General features: G+C 42.4%; 1 long non-coding RNA gene across 1 annotated transcript; it reads left to right on the top strand.

Moving 5' to 3' along the window:
* The first annotated feature begins 12,806 nt into the window (after positions 1 to 12,806).
* Positions 12,807 to 20,246, top strand: LOC143754042 (uncharacterized). The gene is made up of 5 exons (XR_013207870.1): positions 12,807 to 12,919; positions 18,158 to 18,206; positions 18,412 to 18,443; positions 18,635 to 18,848; positions 20,083 to 20,246. It is a non-coding gene; the product is annotated as an uncharacterized LOC143754042 (long non-coding RNA).

The following is a 20,246-nucleotide window of genomic DNA, read 5'->3' as shown; positions in this document are numbered from 1 at the left end:
TACATGGCAACAGTGTTTTGGCGGCCTGAAAACGCAAGCTTTTGAATTTGGGTTTCAAAGTACAAGTTTTTTTCAAATTATACTCTTATCATCTCCATGTAAACAACAAAATTGCGAATTTGTGAAAATGGTGACGTGCATGCATATTACGTGTTCAGTCTATAGACAAGTAATGTTTCTTTACAAAGTGACATCGATATAGATAGATATAGATATTCTTGTTACCATGTCACATTAAAATACCAAGCGTTACGTTATTCTACTGACATCTGACAATAGAACATGAAGTAAATTGGACAGTTCATTCAGTCAAATGGATAAGGATTATTTGTGGTGTAAACTTATGATTTCAAATTATTTGTTTCAGTTTTCACAAGTGGAATTCCCTGAACTGGAAGTGCCTCCCATAATCTAAAACATAGTGTAAAAGGTGGATACATATTACACTTGAGTCTTTTATCTTTTGCAGCATCTTGCTCATGAGCACAACATTTTTAGAATGCTGTGTCAGGTTAAAAGTTCAATGCGTCTCTATTTTTTTTTTCTCATTCCATTACCCTATGTCTCGTTTTTGCCCCTTATACATTTATTATATTGTAGCAATTTTATAAAAGCAAGGGACTCAATGTTCTGCTATATTGCTATTTATACAACAGTTCGTTCTGGTTCTCGAATCTGATTTGCTGAGAGTCTTTTCCAGCCATGCGATATTCTACCAGTATCACTCACTCCGCTTGCAGTATTTACTCACAGTAATTGTCATGGCAGATGCGCAAACCCACCTTAATTTTACAAATACTATACTGTTGTAGTGTCACGGAATGTAGTTTTTGTTTTTTTAGGTGAGAATGTAGTTATTTAGACCTCAAATATGTGACTTATATATATATAAGCATAGTATCTATTTGACAATTTGTTTAGATGTTTTCGGATATTGAGCTCCAGGCCGTCAACGGCCAACTGTTAAAAGGACAAAGATATTGCTTTACTCAGCGTACATTCAATCTGATTGTATGATTATGAATTTAAGATTGACCTGAAGAATATCAGTTAGATGCAGGTAATGCAGAGTTCACACAGTACGATTTTAGCTCCGATTTTCACTCGGCAACAGATTTTGCGGTATCGCAGAAAAATGCCTGAAACCGGAGGCAAATCGGTGCTCGTTCACGTGAGTGACAATCATGTGTAGTACTCCTGAAAAGTAGTATGATAAATAGGGTTGGGTACCGAAACGCAGTGCCAATAGGGAACCGGTTCCGACGTAAACGGTAGTTACGAGACCGAATAAGAAAAAAAAATTCGGTGCCTGACTTTTTTTTACCGCCCACTGGTGTTCCGGCGTCAACGTCAATGCCGCTACTCGGCACACTTGTTGAACTGATAGCGAGGGGATTAATGAAGATGCCAAAGGCAAAACACTCCAAGATTTGGCTGCATATCATGTGTAAAATTACGCGTCAGAACGCCCTCTGGGTGTGTCGATAGTCTGAAGCCCATATAGAATCACGCCAATTCATTGGCTGATGGCGTGGGCACCACCTTGACGCTCTTACGTCGCCATATTATATTGGCGCGCACCATCTGCTCCTCAGATTTCTCTGCCGAAAAAGGAAGTTTGTCGGCAGCGCGAGAAGCTTGGCAGCGAACACAGCGTCTCGTTCCCGATTCAGAGAAAAGGTTACACCAGTAACCAGAGACGTTCTCTTTCATAGTGTAGCGTGGTGGTGGGACTAAACGGTTGACAAATACCAAATCGTATAGTGGTAAATAAATAACAAGCTGACTACGCCACCCCTCTTCAGAGAGAGGGGAAATAACTACCCAAAGTAAATAGTGCACACAGGTTCGTTACCATGGAGGGCAAAGAGACGTGGATATCAGTACAAAAGTTAATTTATTAAGTTCACATCAATAGGTAAAACCTTCTGGTCACTGTAAGGCAGAATGTCACACACACATGACTCGTACCACACGATAAACAAGAAAATAAAATAATTAACTGTTAAGATGTTTGAGGCTCACCCATAGTGGGGTAGGCTAGCTAAGTATCTAATTCAAAAGCCACACGCACGCCCAGTGAGGTATAAGTGGTTACAAGCGGCAAACCACACTACGTGCTTAAATTACCACCACCAGAAGGCAAGAAAAGCTAGCCTCCCAACCCAGGGTCCATCAGCCTAAAATAAACAAAAACAAGATTAATGAATACACTAAACAAATGATACTAGACACAACTAATAACAAAATTCAGAGTGGTTGGTGATACCAAACACTCACCACAAGGGAACACTAACTTGTAGACAAAACAAGTTCACCAATCACAGGGCAACAAAGTTGCAACTTAACACATTGCACAGTAATCAACATCCAAACTAACCAAAAACAAAGTAAAGAAACATACAACTTAACACACAGGCAGCCAATGATAAAATGACTGAAGGGCGAGCCCACGTACACAATTTCGGCACCTGCAGCTGTGAACAGATCGATGGTTGTAGCGGTGAAGACACACAACAAAAACAGTAACACAGCAGCAAGACAGCAGCGCAGTCTAAATGGATTTTATGCAGAAAACGATCAGCCCAACGTCCCCATTAAGACGGAGCATCTTCAAAAGAATCAATATCCTGCTAAAAACATCAGACATCAGTTGATTAGCTCAGTTAAATATTAGTTGAAACTTTAAAAGAATAACTTTACATACCAGTTGGTCATCACGGAATTGTATAAGCGTGCGGTTGCTCAGCGTACACATAAACACAAACCAACTGAAAGGAAGAGCACGTAGATTATCGCAAGCTGCACAATTACAAACATTTACCTATTGCCTACCTGGGGGAACGGAACAGCCTGCACATCACCGCGGCGCTGCCAACCAAACACGGCCAGCATTGAATGGCGGCGCGCCTGCAACAAGTGGCGGAGCTAACAATGACGCATCACCAGGTGGCATAAACATTCTTTAAATAGGCCAGGGACAGCGGCTGATAGGCTGCCACATCTATCACTCATGTGACAGCCACAAATAACAGGGCGGGGTTTAACCCGCTCTGCCACAATCGGTTCACTCAACGATGCATAGCTAATTTGCGTAGCTCCCACTTTAGTGGGAACGAAATACCAAACTCACCAAGCTATGTGCTTCCATAACTAGTGCAACGACCAGATAACTTAAATGACTGGTTCAAGCAGACAAAACATTGGAACCTGGAGCCATGTCGAGATTAGATTACCATGGTAGTTATCTTTATTAATCTCCAGTATTATTAAATTGTTTGATACAATATCGTTTTATTTAATATTATGTAAATGTGAATTTTTATTTTATATTGGTTTATTTATTATTATCATATGTTAATTGTATTTATATTGTTTAAAGATTTAATATTGTGTCCACTTTGGCCCTGTAAATAAAAGGGTATTCTTTTTTTTGACAAAGTGTGTGCGGTTTCGTTTTCTTAAGTAGCGAGTAAGAAAATTAGAGTAGAGCGTTGTAGTGATGGCTTCCTTGGCGGCATCTTTATTCTGCGTGATTCATAAGAGAATATGCATATAACATAACCTCAGAACTTTACATTCTTAACATGTGTATAACTTTTTTCACCGTAACAACTGACTGTAGACATAAGTGACTTTAAACATTTCATCACACTAGAAGGAATAAGAAAAATATGATCAACACTCTCTCTGTGTAGTTGTCATGCTCTAGCCCCAAAATGACATGTGTGGCATTACAACTGACAGTGACACTCTAATCTCATTCTTTTTTACAAACAAAAGAAGATTTCCAGCATGCCCATAGCATTTAACATGCTACATTTACCCATAGCAATGAAATGAAAGTATGAAATTGTTGATACAACAATGCAGCTGGGAAATGAATCACATCCTCATATGTAAACTGTTCAATCCATCGTATCTGATGTATTTCACAAAGTAAAAACACATACAATATTGATTACGACGAATGCAATGCATAACTCAGTTAACAGAAATGAGGGGGTTAAATTACCTAAATGTGCACGTATAAGATAACTCCTAAATCTGAAACAACATCATGTACTCTTATACACTCAAATAAAAAACTAAACTCATGACACACTATATAGTAAAACAAACTGCTTCAAACACACACAACTCATCAGTATCGTATTAAAACATAGTTTATACTCAAAATGAAGTGTTTTGTTTTGCTCTTACCTGAAAAGAAGTATGAGAAATAAGATTTAGAAAATTAGAGAAGAGCGCTGTAGTGGCTTCCTTGACGGTGTCTTTACTCATAATGAAGCGCATCATGGGCGCGCAATGATGTCATGCCCACTAATGGGAACAATGGCTTTATAGTCATGTCAAGTCACCTTTATTTATATAGCGCTTTTACAATACAAATTGTTTCAAAGCAGCTTTACAGAGATAACAGGCAAGTAACGTTGTAATAGAATTGTTAAATTCAAAATTAAATGTTAAATGTCCCCAACTAAGCAAGCCAAAAGCCAATGGCGAATGAAGGCGAAAAAAAAGGCGACAGTGGCAAGGAACCAAAACTCCATCAGGTGACAGAATGGAGAAAAAAACGTTGGGAGAACCCAGGCTCAGTCGGGGGGCCACTTCTCCTTTGGCCAACAAACGAACAGTGTATGATTATGATTTAGGCGGCATAATAGGTCAGAAGTCAGATTGGATCAGAACTTTCACAATATTTATCCAGTTCATCTGGTTAGGGGTCGGAGTCATCACGCCGGTATGGAGATGACTTTGTTGAGGTGTCCATGAGGCCTTCACAGTGTTGATGAGGCTGGCACTTCAGGGATGCGTTGTCGTCGTGTCCATGTGATGGTCCTTCCTCAGATCTAGATATGGCCTGGATCCGGCGGTTTGCGGTAAACCTCGGGATAAACAGAGAGACTAATATTAGCGTAGACGCCATCCTTCTTATGATGTACAAAGTACATCAGGATTTATGGGAAGTGTTCCCGGTTCCGGCTGATCTAAACTATGCAGCCTAACATTCAATTATAGCAATCTATAATGTGTTATGTGTATGCTAAGCCAAAGAGATGTGTTTTTAGTCTAGATTTGAACTGACAGACTGTGTCTGCTTCCCGGACAATGTTAGGAAGATTGTTCCAAAGTTTTGGTGCCAAGTAGGAATAGGATCTACCGCCAGCAGTTGATTTTGATATTCTAGGTATTATCAACTGGCCAGAATTTTGAGATCGCAATAGACGTGAAGGACTATAATGGGTTAAGAGCTCGCTCAAGTACTGCGGAGCTAAACCATTTAGTGCTTTGTAAGTAATCAGCAATATTTTACGAGAAATGTATACGATGTTTAATAGGGAGCAAATGCAGTGTTGACAGAAGCGGGCTAATATGGTCATACTTCCTGGTTCTGGTAAGAACTCTAGCGGCTGCGTTTTGGACCAGCTGTAGTTTGTTTATTAAGCGTACAGGGCAACCACCCAGTAGAGCATTACAATAATCTAGCCTTGAGGTCATGAAAGCATGAACTAATTGTTCCGCATTTGTCAATGAGAGCATATGACGTAATTTAGATATATTTTTAAGATGGAAAAATGTGCTTTTACAGATACTAGACACGTGACTTTCAAATGAGAGATCGGTATCAAAGAGCACACCCAGGTTCCTAACTGACGACGAAGACTTAACAGAGCAGCCATCAAGTGTTAGACGGTATTCTAGGTTATTACGTGTGGAAGTTTTTTGTCCAATAATTAGAATCTCTGTTTTTTCAGAATTTAGTAGTAGGAAATTACTAGTCATCCAGTTTTTTATATCAGCTATGCATTCGGTTAATTTTGTGAATTGGTAAGTTTCGTTAGGTTTTGAGGAAATATAGAGCTGAGTATCATCAGCGTAACAGTGAAAACTAATTCCATGTTTCCTAATGATATCTCCTAACGGTAGCATGTACAGAGTGAACAGCAGCGGTCCTAGTACTGAGCCTTGTGGTACGCCATACTGAACTTTTGACCGATAAGACATCACATCATTTACTGCTACAAACTGATAACGGTCAGATAAGTATGATTTAAACCATGCTAGTGCAATTCCACTAATGCCAACATAGTTTTCTAGTCTATTTAATAGAATGTTGTGGTCAATGGTGTCAAATGCAGCACTAAGATCAAGTAACACTAATAGAGAGATACAACCACGATCGGATGATAAAAGCAAATCATTTGTGACTTTAATGAGAGCAGTCTCAGTACTATGGTACGGTCTAAATCCGGACTGAAAATCCTCGCAGATAGCATTTCCTTCAAGAAAGGAACACAGTTGTGAGGATACTGCTAGAGACAAAGACGAATTAATGATGTTAAGAAGAGGATATATGACCTCTGGAAGCATCTCTCTCAATAGTTTAGTTGGTATAGGGTCTAACATACAAGTTGTTGATTTAGATGAGTTAACGATTTTGCAAAATTCTTCTTCTCCTATAGCAACAAATGATTCAAATTTTTCCTCAGGGAGACTACAATGCACTCCCTGATGCGATACTGTTGTAGACGGTTGCATAGTTATAATTTTGTCCCTGATATTATCAATCTTATAAGTGAAGAAATTCATAAAGTCATTACTGCTGTGTTTCTTGGAAACTTCTGCGCTTGAAGCTTTCTTTTTCGTTAGTTTAGCCACTTTTTCAAATAAATACCTAGGATTATGTTTATTTTCTTCTAATAGGGTTGAAAAATAAGCAGATCTAGCAGCTTTTAAAGCCGCTCTGTAAGCAATCGAGCTCTCCTTCCATGCAATCCGAAATACCTCTAGTTTTGTTTTATTCCAGTTGCGCTCCATTTTTCTGGCTGCTCTCTAAAGGGCCCGGGTGAGCTCATTGTACCACGGCGTTGGACTATTTTCTTTAATCTTCTTTAAGCGCAGCGGAGCAACTGTGTCTAAAGTGCTGGAAAATAGAGAGTTAAAAGTTTCTGTTGCAATATCGAGTTCTTCTAAGCTATCTGGGATGCTGAGATGATGAAACTGATCAGGAAGATTATTGATAAAGCAATCTTCCGTGGCAGAAGTGATAGGTCTAACATATTTATAACACGGAGTCGGCTTTGCAGCCTTGGCTAAATGTAATTTACATGAGACTAGATAATGATCTGAGATGTCGTCGCCCTGCTGCAGTATTTCAATGGCATCAACATCTATTCCATGTGATAATATTAGATCTAGAGTATGATTACGACAATGAGTAGGTCCTGACACGTGTTGTCTAACTCCAATTGAGTTTACAATGTCTTTAAATGCCAATCCCAATCCATCTTTTTCATTATCTACATGTATATTAAAATCACCAACAATTAGTACTTTATCTGCAGCCAATACTAATTCTGATAGAAAGTCAGCAAATTCTTTGATAAAGTCTTTATGGTGCCCTGGTGGCCTGTATACAGTAGCCAGCAGAATTCTCAAACGTGATTTATCGTTTACTTATCGTTTACGTCTATATATTTTTACATTTAGCACCAACACTTCAAATGAATTATATTTAAAACTAGATTTCTTAGTGGTTTTGAAAATATTACTATAAATTACAGCGACAATTACAGCTTTGCCTTTCGGACGAGGGTCATGTTTATAACAGTAATCTTGCGGGGTGGACTCATTTAAAGTAATGTAATCGTTTGGTTTTAGCCAGGTTTCTGTCAAACACAGCACATCTAGGTTATAATCTGAAATCATATCATTGACAATAAGTGCTTTTGAATTAAGGGATCGAATATTCAGCAACCCAAGCTTTATCGTTTGCTCATCTGTATTACATCTGTTTTTTACTTGTTGAACATCAATAAAAATTTTAACCTTAGATAGGTTTGGAAGTTTTTTGTATTTCCAAATTCGGGGAACAGACAGTCTCTATATGATAATATCTAGGTGAAAGAGGCTCTATGTGATGGGATTTATCTGACCTTGGTGACGCGAGGCCGCTAGCAGACGGTCGGTTTAGCCAGTTTGTCTGCTTCCTGACCTGAGCCCCAGAATGTCATGTTTTATCTCTAAGACTATGAGCCAAATTACTAGAGAGAAGAGCAGCACCATCCCAGGAGGGATGAATACCATCTCTTTTCAACAGGCCAGGTTTGCCCCAAAAACTTTTCCAATTGTCTACGAATTCTATATTATTTTGCGGACACCACTTAGACAGCCAGCCATTGAGTGAACACAATCTACTAACTATCTCATCACTCCTTCGAACAGGAAGGGGGCCGGAGCAAATTACAGTGCCTGACATCGTACTTGCGAGTTCCAACACCTCTTTAATGTTAATTTTGGTGATCTACGACTGGCGAAGTCGAACATCATTAGTGCCTACGTGAATAATAATCTTAGAGAATTTACAATTAGCATTAGCCAGCACTTTTAAATTTGCTTTGATGTCAGGCGCTCTGGCTCCCGGCAAACATGTGACTATGTTGGCTGGTGTCCCTATTTTCACGTTCCGTGTAATAGAATCGCTAATTACCAGGGCACAATCAACAGAATTCTCAGTGGGTGTTTCACTGAGTGGGGAAAATCGATTTGTTGTGGTAATCGGAACGGAAGAGTGGTTTTTTGTTCCGCGACTCGAGTGATCCCTCACTGTCACCCATCTGCCTGGCTGCACAGGCAATAGTTCAGCCGGAACCGAATCATGTAAAGGGTTCACTATGCTAGGCGCATCCAAAATAGTATCTAAAGCTCTTGCACACTTACTATCCTCAATTAAAGTTTGGATGCGTGTTTCTAATTCTGAAATCTTCTCCGTCAGCCTGACTGTCTCCTTGCATTTATCACATATAAACCCCATATTGCCGACGGGGAAGGCTATGCTAAACATGTAACATGAAGTGCAGGTGACAATAACAGGACAAGACATTACTCACCGTATTTGTTGACTGATTCTTACTCACCTGGGCTTTTTATGAACTCAGAGGCGCGGGCGCGCGAGAGAAAAATAAATAAATAACTGAGCGTACAGGTGGCGCGTTAACAGGCTAGCGAGTTACTAGCGTGTTGTGCTAACAATAACGGAAGCTAGCGATGTCAGGCTAATCTGTGATGTTGTCTAAGCTGTATTTAGTAGTATAAACAACTAGAAATGGTAGTAAATGATGGTTCAAACCAGAAAGAAATACAAAGCTAATACGAGGCTTAGACGGAGGTTACAGCCTCGAAGCAAACACAACACAGCAGGCAGTTAGGCAGACAGCAGCAATGGATCAGGGAGCAATGGATCAGGCAAAAAAGATCAGGCTATAAGTAAACGGCGTTACTAACGGCGTTATTTTTTTTTCAGTAACGAGTAATCAAACTAATTACTGTTTCCTCCGTTACAACACCATTACCGTTACTGACAATAAAATGCGGCGTTACTATAATTGATACATAATTTATTTTTAGACTTATTTGTTGGCCAGTTGTGGTCTGTGCAATAAATATTAAAAGTTCTAAACCATCTATTGTGTTTTGTTGTTCCACTATAGTAATGATAATATTTTCATAATTAAATTAATGTGTCTCTCACATTGTCCCACAGCAACATTCAAATTGTGTAGATTAGTGTACAATGTTTTATAATTAATAATAATTTATTCTATTTAGAGTCCATTTCATTCATTTAACATATTTAACATTGGGGGTATCCAATTTATATATATATATAAAAAAGGTAATGCAATAGTTACTTTCCCTGGTAATTAGTTACTTTTGTAATGATGTAACTGAGTTACTTTTTGTGAGAAGAAACTAACTAATTTTTTTTTTAAAGTAACTTACCCAACACTGGTCATGACTCAGGTTTTCCAAATGAAACTAATTCACTAAATGCACATAACACTTTTTTTTAACATAAAGCACAAATAAGAAACTAAACATCATTTAAAAGTATTAGAAAAATAAAATTTTACAAAATTATCCTGGAATTGAAGAAATTGAACAAACATAAATGGCTTGGACTCAGTATATTACACCGCAGTGTGAATTATCAAAGACGCGATCTTCATTGAGAGAGTCGACATTGCGTCGCTGATGCCCGTGGGATATTTGGCATGCTAAATATCTAGACCTGTCTGTGATTTCAAAATCCTGCAGTGTGACATGTGTTCTGACTGGAAATTACATCGGCGATGACCTACAGCCAATGAGAGAGCAATATACAGGGCAGCGGCAAGTTCAGGGAGGAGTTATAGACCAGAATATCAGCAATAATATCAGCTTTACAATTATATCAAACAGAAACAAAGCAGAAACATTTGCTTGACCCGCCGCAACAGCAGCACATTGTAAAATTATTTATTTACCTGCAACTATCTTTGCAGAACACACAATCTTTGCTCCCTGCGTCTCCCCAATCATTTACTCCTCCATAATAATTTTTCTTTTTCTCCTTTTAACTGCAAATCAGTGCAAAGAAAATTTGGATTGCAAGCTTCTTGCACTCTACAATTTTTTAATTAACAAATCCAGTCTATTTTACAGATCTGCCAGGCTCTCACACTAGCCAATCACAGCGCACTCCCTCTCCTGAATACTGATCACACACACCTACACCTCACCATCACCCTCATCACTTCCACTATAAATGCACACACCTCGTCCCAGCTCATTGTCCAGTTTCGTTCCTGCATGAAGTGGACACCTACCCTGTTTTCTCCAGCGATTGTCAAATTGTCTCCAGTGTTTCGTCTCCAGTGTTTCGTCTCCAGTGTTTCCTCACCAGTGTTTCTCCTGTGATCCCTCTCCAGTGTCTCATCATTCCTCCGTGTCGCTGTTCCCAGTGGTTAAAGTGGGATTTGGCAGGTGGGGGAACCCTCAAATTTTGTGTAGGTGCATCAGGGAAAAATGACTCACCGTGGGACAACATATTGAGTCTCGTGGTATAGCAATACTTTTTGGTAGAAGTGTTGTCACTGTGGCAAGTATCACAATACTAATTTACTTGATATTTGAATGGCTTTATTTTGGACCATCTACACTGATATGATGACGATGCTATGTTAAAATTGCTGAACACCATAATATGGAACACAACCTTGTTTTATATTGTAAATTCAAACATAAAAATGGGAAGTCCAAAACTTAAAATTTAATGCACCAAAATGGCTGAAGAAAACTATAACAGAAATAAATCACAACCACAATTATGTAAATTTGATATTAGCCTACTTCACTTTAGACTTTTAACTCCACTGCAAAATCCACTTGCTCTGGCTAGAACAGCAACTGTCAGGGGCGGACTGGGACAAAAATTCAGCCACTGGCCACGCCAGCCCACATTACCACCCCATCACAGCCTCACCCACTTTGATTGATAGTCTTTTAATTTCCGTCTGTGTCAGTGAAGAAAGTAAACATAGTCTCAACTGCTATTTATATGTTTTATGAATCATTTTCTTAGATAAGTGAATTTACTCAAAGCTACAAGGTCAGTATTGCCAATAGGAACCTTCTACAAGCTTTGGAATATGAAAACGTTTGTTTTTAAATGTTAAAAGTGATTTTCAATACAAATTATAGGCTACTTTTTACGCAGTTGGTGGAATTGGAGGAGGAGAGGAGGAGGAGGAGAGGAAGGGAGGTTGGTTGGTCGATTGGCTCATCTCGGGACCAGCGAGATTCGTTGAGATTACTTAATCTATTTATCTATTAATTTATCTGAGGTGCCGAAACGCAGTTCCAGACTGTTCCGTCCCACTTTAACCCCCGGCTGTTCCCACCTGTATCCTCAGCATTCCAGCGAGGTGTGTGTATCCAAGCCGTCATCTACCTCTCCATCCTACATTCATTGAGCCTGTAAGAAAAGACATTCCTTTCACCGCTAAAATCCTGCTCTCCAGAGTATCATTCAAATTATCCACTTACCTGTTTACTTCACTATTGCTCAGAGTTTTGAATAAACTTCCTGTTAACTTTCATCCTCCTTGTTCGAGTCTGCTTCCATAACAGTCTTGTGCGAGAACACAGGTCTCACATGTGAGAATCATCAGAGGTGGCGGGGATGTTACAGTGGTATCGTGAGGGTGTCTGGTAGGAGCTGATTGATGTATTTTATATGCCCCATCCTGAGAGGCCACACCCCCACAGACTCCGGGACAAAAAAAACTCCGGACTATTGTTTCAAAAGGTCTATTATGAGGCTGCTGAGCGTCACGAGCCAGTCCCCAGTCTTGACGAGAGGAAGTGCGACTTGCCACGGTCTGCGTTTGAGCTTTTCTTTCAGCACGTCAGCCTGGCCCATCTGTAACCCAGCCATGGTCTGCAGCGTTTGTATGCCTTAGTAACAGCCTGACTCGCTGCTGAAATGCCTCTGATGAGAGATAGCCTGCGAGCGTCTCTCCGACCTGAGGCAGAATTGTATAACCGCGTGTCTTCAGACCCACGATAGTCGAATGGGTTGACGTCGAGGGCACAAAGACACGCGATGTATATTTTTTATAAATAAATTAACTCGTCAAGAAGGCTAACTAAGCATTTGTGGGTCTCTTGTTTCTATGGCCACACTGTAACCCTTTACTGTAAATTTACAGGTAAATTCCTACAGTATTGTACTGTATTTCCATAATACAGTATTAGGCTGTATCTTTTACAGAACAGCTGTAAATATACAGCACATTTCTGTTTTCATCCTGATAAATTTGTAATACAGTATCATACTGTAAAGGCATTGCATTGTGGCAAATGTACAGGCAAACTTGATTTGTCACCGGGACTCAACTGCACAGAATAATCATTCCTGTTATCAAGATAAACTGTCTATTAATTTGTGAGAATTTTTTTAACTTTGGTGAGCTTTGGTTCGTGTTTCAAACAATAGTTGCCTGTGATGCAGCAGAAAATGGAGGACGTTAACGTTATATGAAGACGGGTGGAAGAATTTGTCATCTAAATAACTTGCGCCTGTGACGATAACGTCCCGGGTTACGTATGTAACCCTAGTTCCCCGAAGGGACGGACGCTGCGTGTAATCGCAGTGGGAACGCCCCCCAGCGTAACGCGTCTGAAGCATGTATGAAATCAAAGGAGAAAATAGAGCGTCACAGCAAGTGACGTCATTGACCAGGAAGCTATAAATATCCCCTGAATACACAAGCCGCCAGCTTCTAGTGTTACTGAAGCAAGCGACCCAAGGGGACGCCGGGAGTATGGCAGGACACGCAGGGTCCGTCCCTTCGGGGAACTAGGGTTACATACGTAACCCGGGACGTTCCCCTACAGGGACTACCGCTGCGTGTAATCGCAGTGGGAACGCAATACCCACATCCCCATACGAACAGGTCCCCGTAGTGTGTGACTAGGAGACACAAGCCGAAGAGAGAACCTGAGCCCCAGGAGTGGAGCTAAAATCGAGAGAATAAAACCTGACGAAAGTGTGCGGTGAGGACCAGCCTGCCGCATCACAAACGTCCTGAAGAGAAGCCCCTGAAAGAAAAGCTGTAGAGGCAGCCATACTCCTGGTAGAATGGGCCCTGACAGCCAAAGGTGAAGTTTGACCGGCCGAAACGTAAGCGAGTGAGATGGCCTCGACCACCCACTTGCTCATCCTTTGCTTAGATGCAGGACACCCCTTCTTAGGTGACCCAAAACAGACGAACAACTGTTCCGATTTCCTCCACAGGGCAGCTCTGTGGACATTAGCATCTAAAGCCCTAACGGGACACAGCAAATTCAATTTTTCCTGGTCTGACGTCAAAAAAGGTGGAGGACAGAAGGCCTGCAGTACTATAGGTCTAACGGAGGTGGTTGGCACCTTAGGAACATACCCTGGTCTAGGACAGAGAAAAGCCTTAACCGAACCAGGAGCAAATTCCAGGCACGAGGGAGCCACCGAGAGTGCTTGAATATCTCCAATTCTTTTTAGAGACGAGATAGCCAGAAGAAGGATAGTCTTAAGTGTAAGGAACTTTTCCGAAACTTCCTCTATGGGCTCGAAGGGAGCTAGGGAGAGACCCTCTAAGACAATGGCCAGACCCCAAGATGGTACCCTCGTGCGAACTATAGGCCTCAGCCTCAGGGCGCCACGAAGGAAGCGAGATACAAGTGGGTGTCTCCCGAGAGAACCTCCGCTTGAAGGAGCGTGGTAAGCAGCTAAGGCCGCCACGTACACCTTCAGTGTGGAGTGGGATAACCCTGTGGAGAGACGGTCCTGCAGGAAATCCAGCACTGTACCAACTGGGCAGTTAACTGGGTCCTGCTGGCACTCTCTGCACCAAGAGGTGAAAAGTTTCCACCTCGCGGCATATAACTTCCTCGTGGCGGGAGCTCTGGATTGGAGGATGGTCTCAACGACCTCAGTCGAGAGACCGGAGTCTACGAGCTGGGCCCCCTCAGAGGCCAAGCCCACAGCCTCCATAGTTCTGGGCGGGGGTGAAGGATCGACCCACTCGCCTTAGAGAGTAGATCTCTCCTGATCGGTATCTCTAGGGGAGAGCCGTCGAGGAGAGACACTAGGTCCGCAAACCATACTCGGGCCGGCCAGAACGGGGCTATTAACAGAAGACTGAGCCCGTCCCAGCGAACCCTCTCCAGAACTCCCGGGAGCAGAGCGATCGGGGGAAAAGCGTACAAGCGTGACCTCGGCCACGGATGTACCATCGCGTCCAACCCCAGGGGGGCTGGTTGGCTGAGAGAGAACCATAGTGGACAGTGAGATGTCTCTCGGGAAGCAAATAGGTCTACCTCGGCACGACCGAAATGCTCCCATAGGAGCTCCACCACCTCGGGGTGAAGACTCCATTCCCCGGGCCTCGGCCCCTGTCTCGACAGGATGTCTGCCCCCTGATTTAAATACCCCGGGAGATAAATAGCTCTCAGAGAAAGAATTTTCCCCTGGGACCATAGAAGGATCTGACGTGCCAGTTTGTACAGCGGGCGAGAACGCAGACCCCCCTGATGGTTGATATAAGAGACCACCGACGTGTTGTCTGTTCGGACAAGGACGTGGTGGCCCCTTAGGTCTGGGAGGAAGTGTTTCAGAGCCTGAAATACTGCCAACATCTCTAGACAATTTATGTGCCATAGACGGTGATGGTCCTTCCACAGACCCCGAGCTGGGCGACCACTCATGATCGCTCCCCAACCCGTGAGAGAGGCATCTGTCGTTAGCAGAACATTAGCGACGGCAAGGAGCTCCCAACACAGGTCCTTGGGACAGAAAGCAAGGATCTTTCCACATAACCAGGGCGCAATGACACCGTCGCGAACTCATGATCATGCGAAAAGGATCTCCCCTCGGGGAGAAACCCTTGGTTCTGAGCCACCACTGTAATGGTCTCATGTGCAGGAGGCCAAAGGGTATCACGTTGGACGCAGCCGCCATGAGACCTAACAGTCTCTGGAACTGTTTTACGGTGGAGGAGTGGCCTAGCTTGACCTGATATACTGCGGCGACAATCGAAGCAACACGAGCAGGTGACAATCGTGCCTGCATCGTCGTCGAATCCCATACTACACCGAGAAAGGTGGTTCTCTGTAATGGAGAAAGAAACACTCTTCTTGGCGTTGAGCCTCAACCCCAATCTTTTGATGTGAGCAAGAACAGCATCTCGATGCCAAACCGCCTGCTGTTCCGACTGAGCTAGAATTAACCAATCGTCTATATAGTTCAGAATATGGATGCCCTGCAGCCTGAGCGGAGCTATAGCTGCATCCATACACTTCGTGAACGTGCGGGGTGACAGTGCTAGGCCAAACGGAAGAACCCGATATTGGTACGCTTCGCCCCCGTAAGCGAACCTCAGGAACTTCCTGTGTTGAGGGAGGATTGAAACATGGAAATAGGCGTCCTTTAGATCTATCGTGACAAACCAGTCCTCGACTCTGATTTGTGACACGATCTGCTTGAGAGTGAGCATTTTGAATTTGAGCTTCCCAACAGTGCGATTTAAGAGACGCAGATCTAGAATGGGACGCAGCCCTCCATCTTTTTTCGGAACGATGAAGTACCGGCTGTAATATCCTCACTCCCTGCTGGGTGGAGGAATCCGTTCTATAGCCTCTTTCTGCAGCAGAGTTTTACCTCCTGTTCTAATACCAGAGCCTGCTCGGGGCCCACCACAGTAGGCAGAACCCCTCTGAACCGAGGTGGACCCGTTCTGAACTGAATAGCGTACCTGTTCTTTATGATATTCAGGACCCACTGAGAAATATTGGGAAGCATTTCCCATTTCGCCAGGAACTCTACTAAGGGAACCAGCCCCTCGAGGCTGGCCTCTGGATGAACATCCCGAGTGACAGACGCAGCGCCCTGTAACATACTGGCAGGAAACAGCTGGTCTGAGCACTTCACAACCCTCCTCAGAGGGGGCGAGCGTCCCTCGGGAAACCGCTCGCCGAGTCTCTCTACGCCCTGTATGGGCAGGGTTAGTAGAACAGACCCCTGAGGGCATCGAGAAAGACAGGGCACCGTGATTTTGTGCGGTGAACTCAAGTCTTTCCCGATGGGGACCACCCTCAGAGTCCTGACGTTCAGCACGTCAGGATTTTTTCGACGCGGCCTTCCTAGCGACAATGACTGTCCTCAGATCAGTCCTGCCCCGAGAAGGCCGCGCCGGAGAGCGCCCCGCCTCGTCCCTCCAGTCTCTCTGCGGGGGGACACGAGACGCGACACTCCGTTTCTGCTGTGCTCTTTTGGAGGTCGAACTCGACGGCTGGGACTGCCCACGTTCAGCAGCCCCAGTAACACGCACTTTAAGAGGGATGTATTTATGAAAAGCAGCTGCCTGTTTTTTTCTCTTCCTGGAACCTCTCCGTGACAGAAAGAAGAGCGTCACCGAAGAGGCCCGCAGGCGAAACGGGAGCATTTAAAAGGAGAGATTTGTCTTTCTCTTTCATGGAGGTCTGACTCAACCATAAGTGCCTTTCTGTGGCCACCATGGCTGCCATAGACCGACCGATAGATTTTGCGGTCTCTCTGGTAGCACGAAGAGTGAGATCGGCAGTCTGCCTGAGTTCGCTAATCATATCAGCGGAAATTTCCCCCCCCCTCACACGCATCTTTTAGCAGGTCGGCCTGATAAGCCTGCATAATAGCCATCGTATGTAGACAAGCAGCCGCCTGCCCAGCCGCCGAGTAAGCCTTGCCCACCAGCACAGAGGTATTTTTTAGTGGTCTCAATGGAAGAGCCGGTGCTTTAAGTGAAGACGACGAAGCCGGCGAGAGATAGCTCGCGAGCGTCTCCTCTGCCTTCGGCATCGTCACATAACCAGCAGATTTAGCACCAGAAATGTTACCATAAGCATTAGACTGATTTGTGTAAATCCTGCAAAATCTATCGTCTAGTTTACTTTTATTTCTAGACTGCTGTCTATCAGCTGGCCAATCGATACTAAGCTTTTCAACAGCCCGAGATAACACATCCATCAAACCTTCATCATTTGCAGTATAATGTGGCAAACTAGTTTCCTCAGATGCAAAGCTTTCGACATCCAGCTCCTCAGAACTGGACAATCTTAAATCAACATCATCATGTGCCTCCACCCGGGCAGAAGTAACCGCCGCAGCGCGTGCTTCCAGAGCCGGGTGAGAGGCACTGGATCCCGCCGGAGAAAGCTGAGATAGGGCGGGGCCCGTCTCAACGTCGCCGGTGAGATCCATCTGCGAGCCCCAAGACAAACGCCGCCGCTCTGCCTCAACAGAAGCGGGACCCGAGCCTCGGGGTGCTCGCAGCATACCGCTCTCCTCGAAGAGCGATCGCCGCGAGCGCAGAGTTCTCAGAGGAAAACGCTCACAATGCTCACAATCGACCTCCTCGAGAGCCGACTGGGCATGCTGAACTCCCAAACAAGCCACACATAGCTGGTGTGAATCCCCACCCGTGATGTATCGTGTACAGGGGAAAAACACTTCTTATACTGCTCGCTCATATTCTTGGTTTTTTATATATATATATATATATATATATAGTGATAAACTCCTGACAGAACAGACAAACACAATCGAGATTTCAGTTCACACACACAGAGCGCTGCTGAAGTGACAGAAGCTGGCGGCTTGTGTATTCAGGGGATATTTATAGCTTCCTGGTCAATGACGTCACTTGCTGTGACGCTCCATTTTCTCCTTTGACTGATTTCATACATGCTTCAGACGCGTTACGCTGGGGGGCGTGCCCACTGCGATTACACGCAGCGGTAGTCCCTGAAGGGGAAGTGAGGTTTAGAGTTTGAGAAGATGGATAATTGTTCAACTGAGTGATACGGTAAGTCAGTATATTTTTTTGCGTTTGCATTTCTACATTGTTTCCACGAATTTGGTTTGATTTTGCGAATGCGGTTTACTACCGCGCAAAAAAATAATTCTGTTCCACCTGTTTACCAAGTAGCTAACTTCGATATTTCACATAATAGGCAGCATTTACCGTGTTATTTGCATGGCCTGCTTTTGATATATTTTTTTCGTTTCAGGCTTTGTAATCTGATGACGGTCCAGTGCTAATGTAAGTGCTTTTAAGTATTACAGTTATAACGTTAGTCAATCTATGTGTTAACAAAAATGCTGTGGCGTCAGACTCAGTTCTGTGATCGTGCTTTTGAATCGTTGTCAGCATATTGCCAGCACATGAAAATCCATGTTCCTAATGCTGTTTTCAAATGTGGTATTCCTGATTGCCATGCCATGTTCCTACAGCTACTCACACATCAAAGAGAAGTTAGACAGTTATCCTTCAAACAGATAAGTAGAGATTATTCAACAAATCTCATTCATCTGTAATATGTTTTATGTTTTGGTTCTGTTGATTATGGTTGTGCTGTCCTTTTTAAAAAAAAAATGTTTCAGGAATTTGCAACTCTGATGTCCAGCAATCTACATTTGCCAGAGAGTCCACGCCTTATATTTATTGGTATGTAAACATTAAAGGGGTAGTTTTACCCTAAAATTGTAAGCCATTATTTACTCACCCCACTGCAAAAAAAATGTTTTTCTTAGTGTTTTTTTTTTCTTCTTGTTTCCAATCCAGATATCTACAATTCTTGCATGAAACATTTAATAGAAAAGTAGCTAAAAATTTTCTTGTTTTCTGAAAGAATAAGTCAAAATTAAGTGAGTGTTTGCTTACAACCAAAACCAAAATAATATGCCAGTGCTTGAAGCATTTTACTGAGTAGGCTAAGTAAAGTATTTTTTGCAGTGGGGTGTTATCGTATGACTTTTTTTCTTTTCTGACCACTAAAGGAGAATACCAAAAAATTATACGCTTGCCTTCATCCATATAATATCAGTGAATAGTGCCTAGCGTCACGATTTTGAAAAATATGCAAAAGTATCACAGAATGATCCCATGCAATGTGCCATAATTGTTCTGTGGATATACGATAGGGTTTGATGAAAAATAAAATGTAATTTAATGTATTTTTTAATGAAAATCTTCTGTGCTCAATGCATGTTCATGATTATTATGCCGCAGTTGTGAGAAATTGAAATTCACAACAAAAAAAATAATATATTTATAAAAAAATATATACTATGTACATTCTTTTATGAGATTAATCTATCCATTGTGTTTGTTGTAACAATAAGTTTTCACGTTCACATCTGTCAAGTACAGAAGATCAATGGCCAAGGTCAGGATTTTCATTAAATATTACTTTACATTTTGGTTTGATTTTTACCAAACCCTTTTGTATACCCCAGAACGTTTGGAATATACGGCATTTGTCGAAAAGAAAAAGAAAGAACGGTATACTGCATTAGAACAACACCAGATGAGTAAATGATTATGTAATTTTAATTTTTAGGTGAACTATGGGTGACATACTTTAAGGGTGGTCATCTCTGTCTCTAAGCCAAATGCAAACACATTCATTTAAAGTAAAAAAGAAGTTGCAAAGAATTCTTCTTTAAACTAATTTTAGCTCATCTTGGCAGAAATCTGTTAGCTGTAAAAACCTATCCTGGTTTATAAAAATGTACAGTTTACTACATAAATTTGTGAAATGCCATAGAATTCTTAATCCTAAATTTATTGCTTTACTAACAGTCAGTCCAGTGGTCTGCATTGTCTGACATTGTCTTTTAACAGTGGAGCCCAAAATAGTTATTTTAATTATTAATATTATTTTTTTTTTCAATTACAGGTCAATCTTTAAGCATCCAGTGCTGGATATTAAGTTTGGAAGGTCAAGGTGTGTGTGAAGGATCAGAGCCTAACTTCATCACTGTTTGCTTCCTCCTATAACTTCAGCTTGCAGTACCAGGAAGAGGCACCATGCACCCTTGAGTTTGTTCAGAGGTTAGTCAT

Source organism: Siphateles boraxobius, unplaced genomic scaffold (genome assembly GCF_051911475.1).
Source record: "Siphateles boraxobius isolate OS27281-9 unplaced genomic scaffold, OSU_SipBor_1 29, whole genome shotgun sequence".
In the NCBI taxonomy this organism is placed as follows: Eukaryota; Metazoa; Chordata; class Actinopteri; order Cypriniformes; family Leuciscidae; genus Siphateles; species Siphateles boraxobius.
The sequence above is the reverse complement of the archived record's forward strand: the minus strand, read 5'-3'. Positions and strand labels throughout refer to the sequence as shown.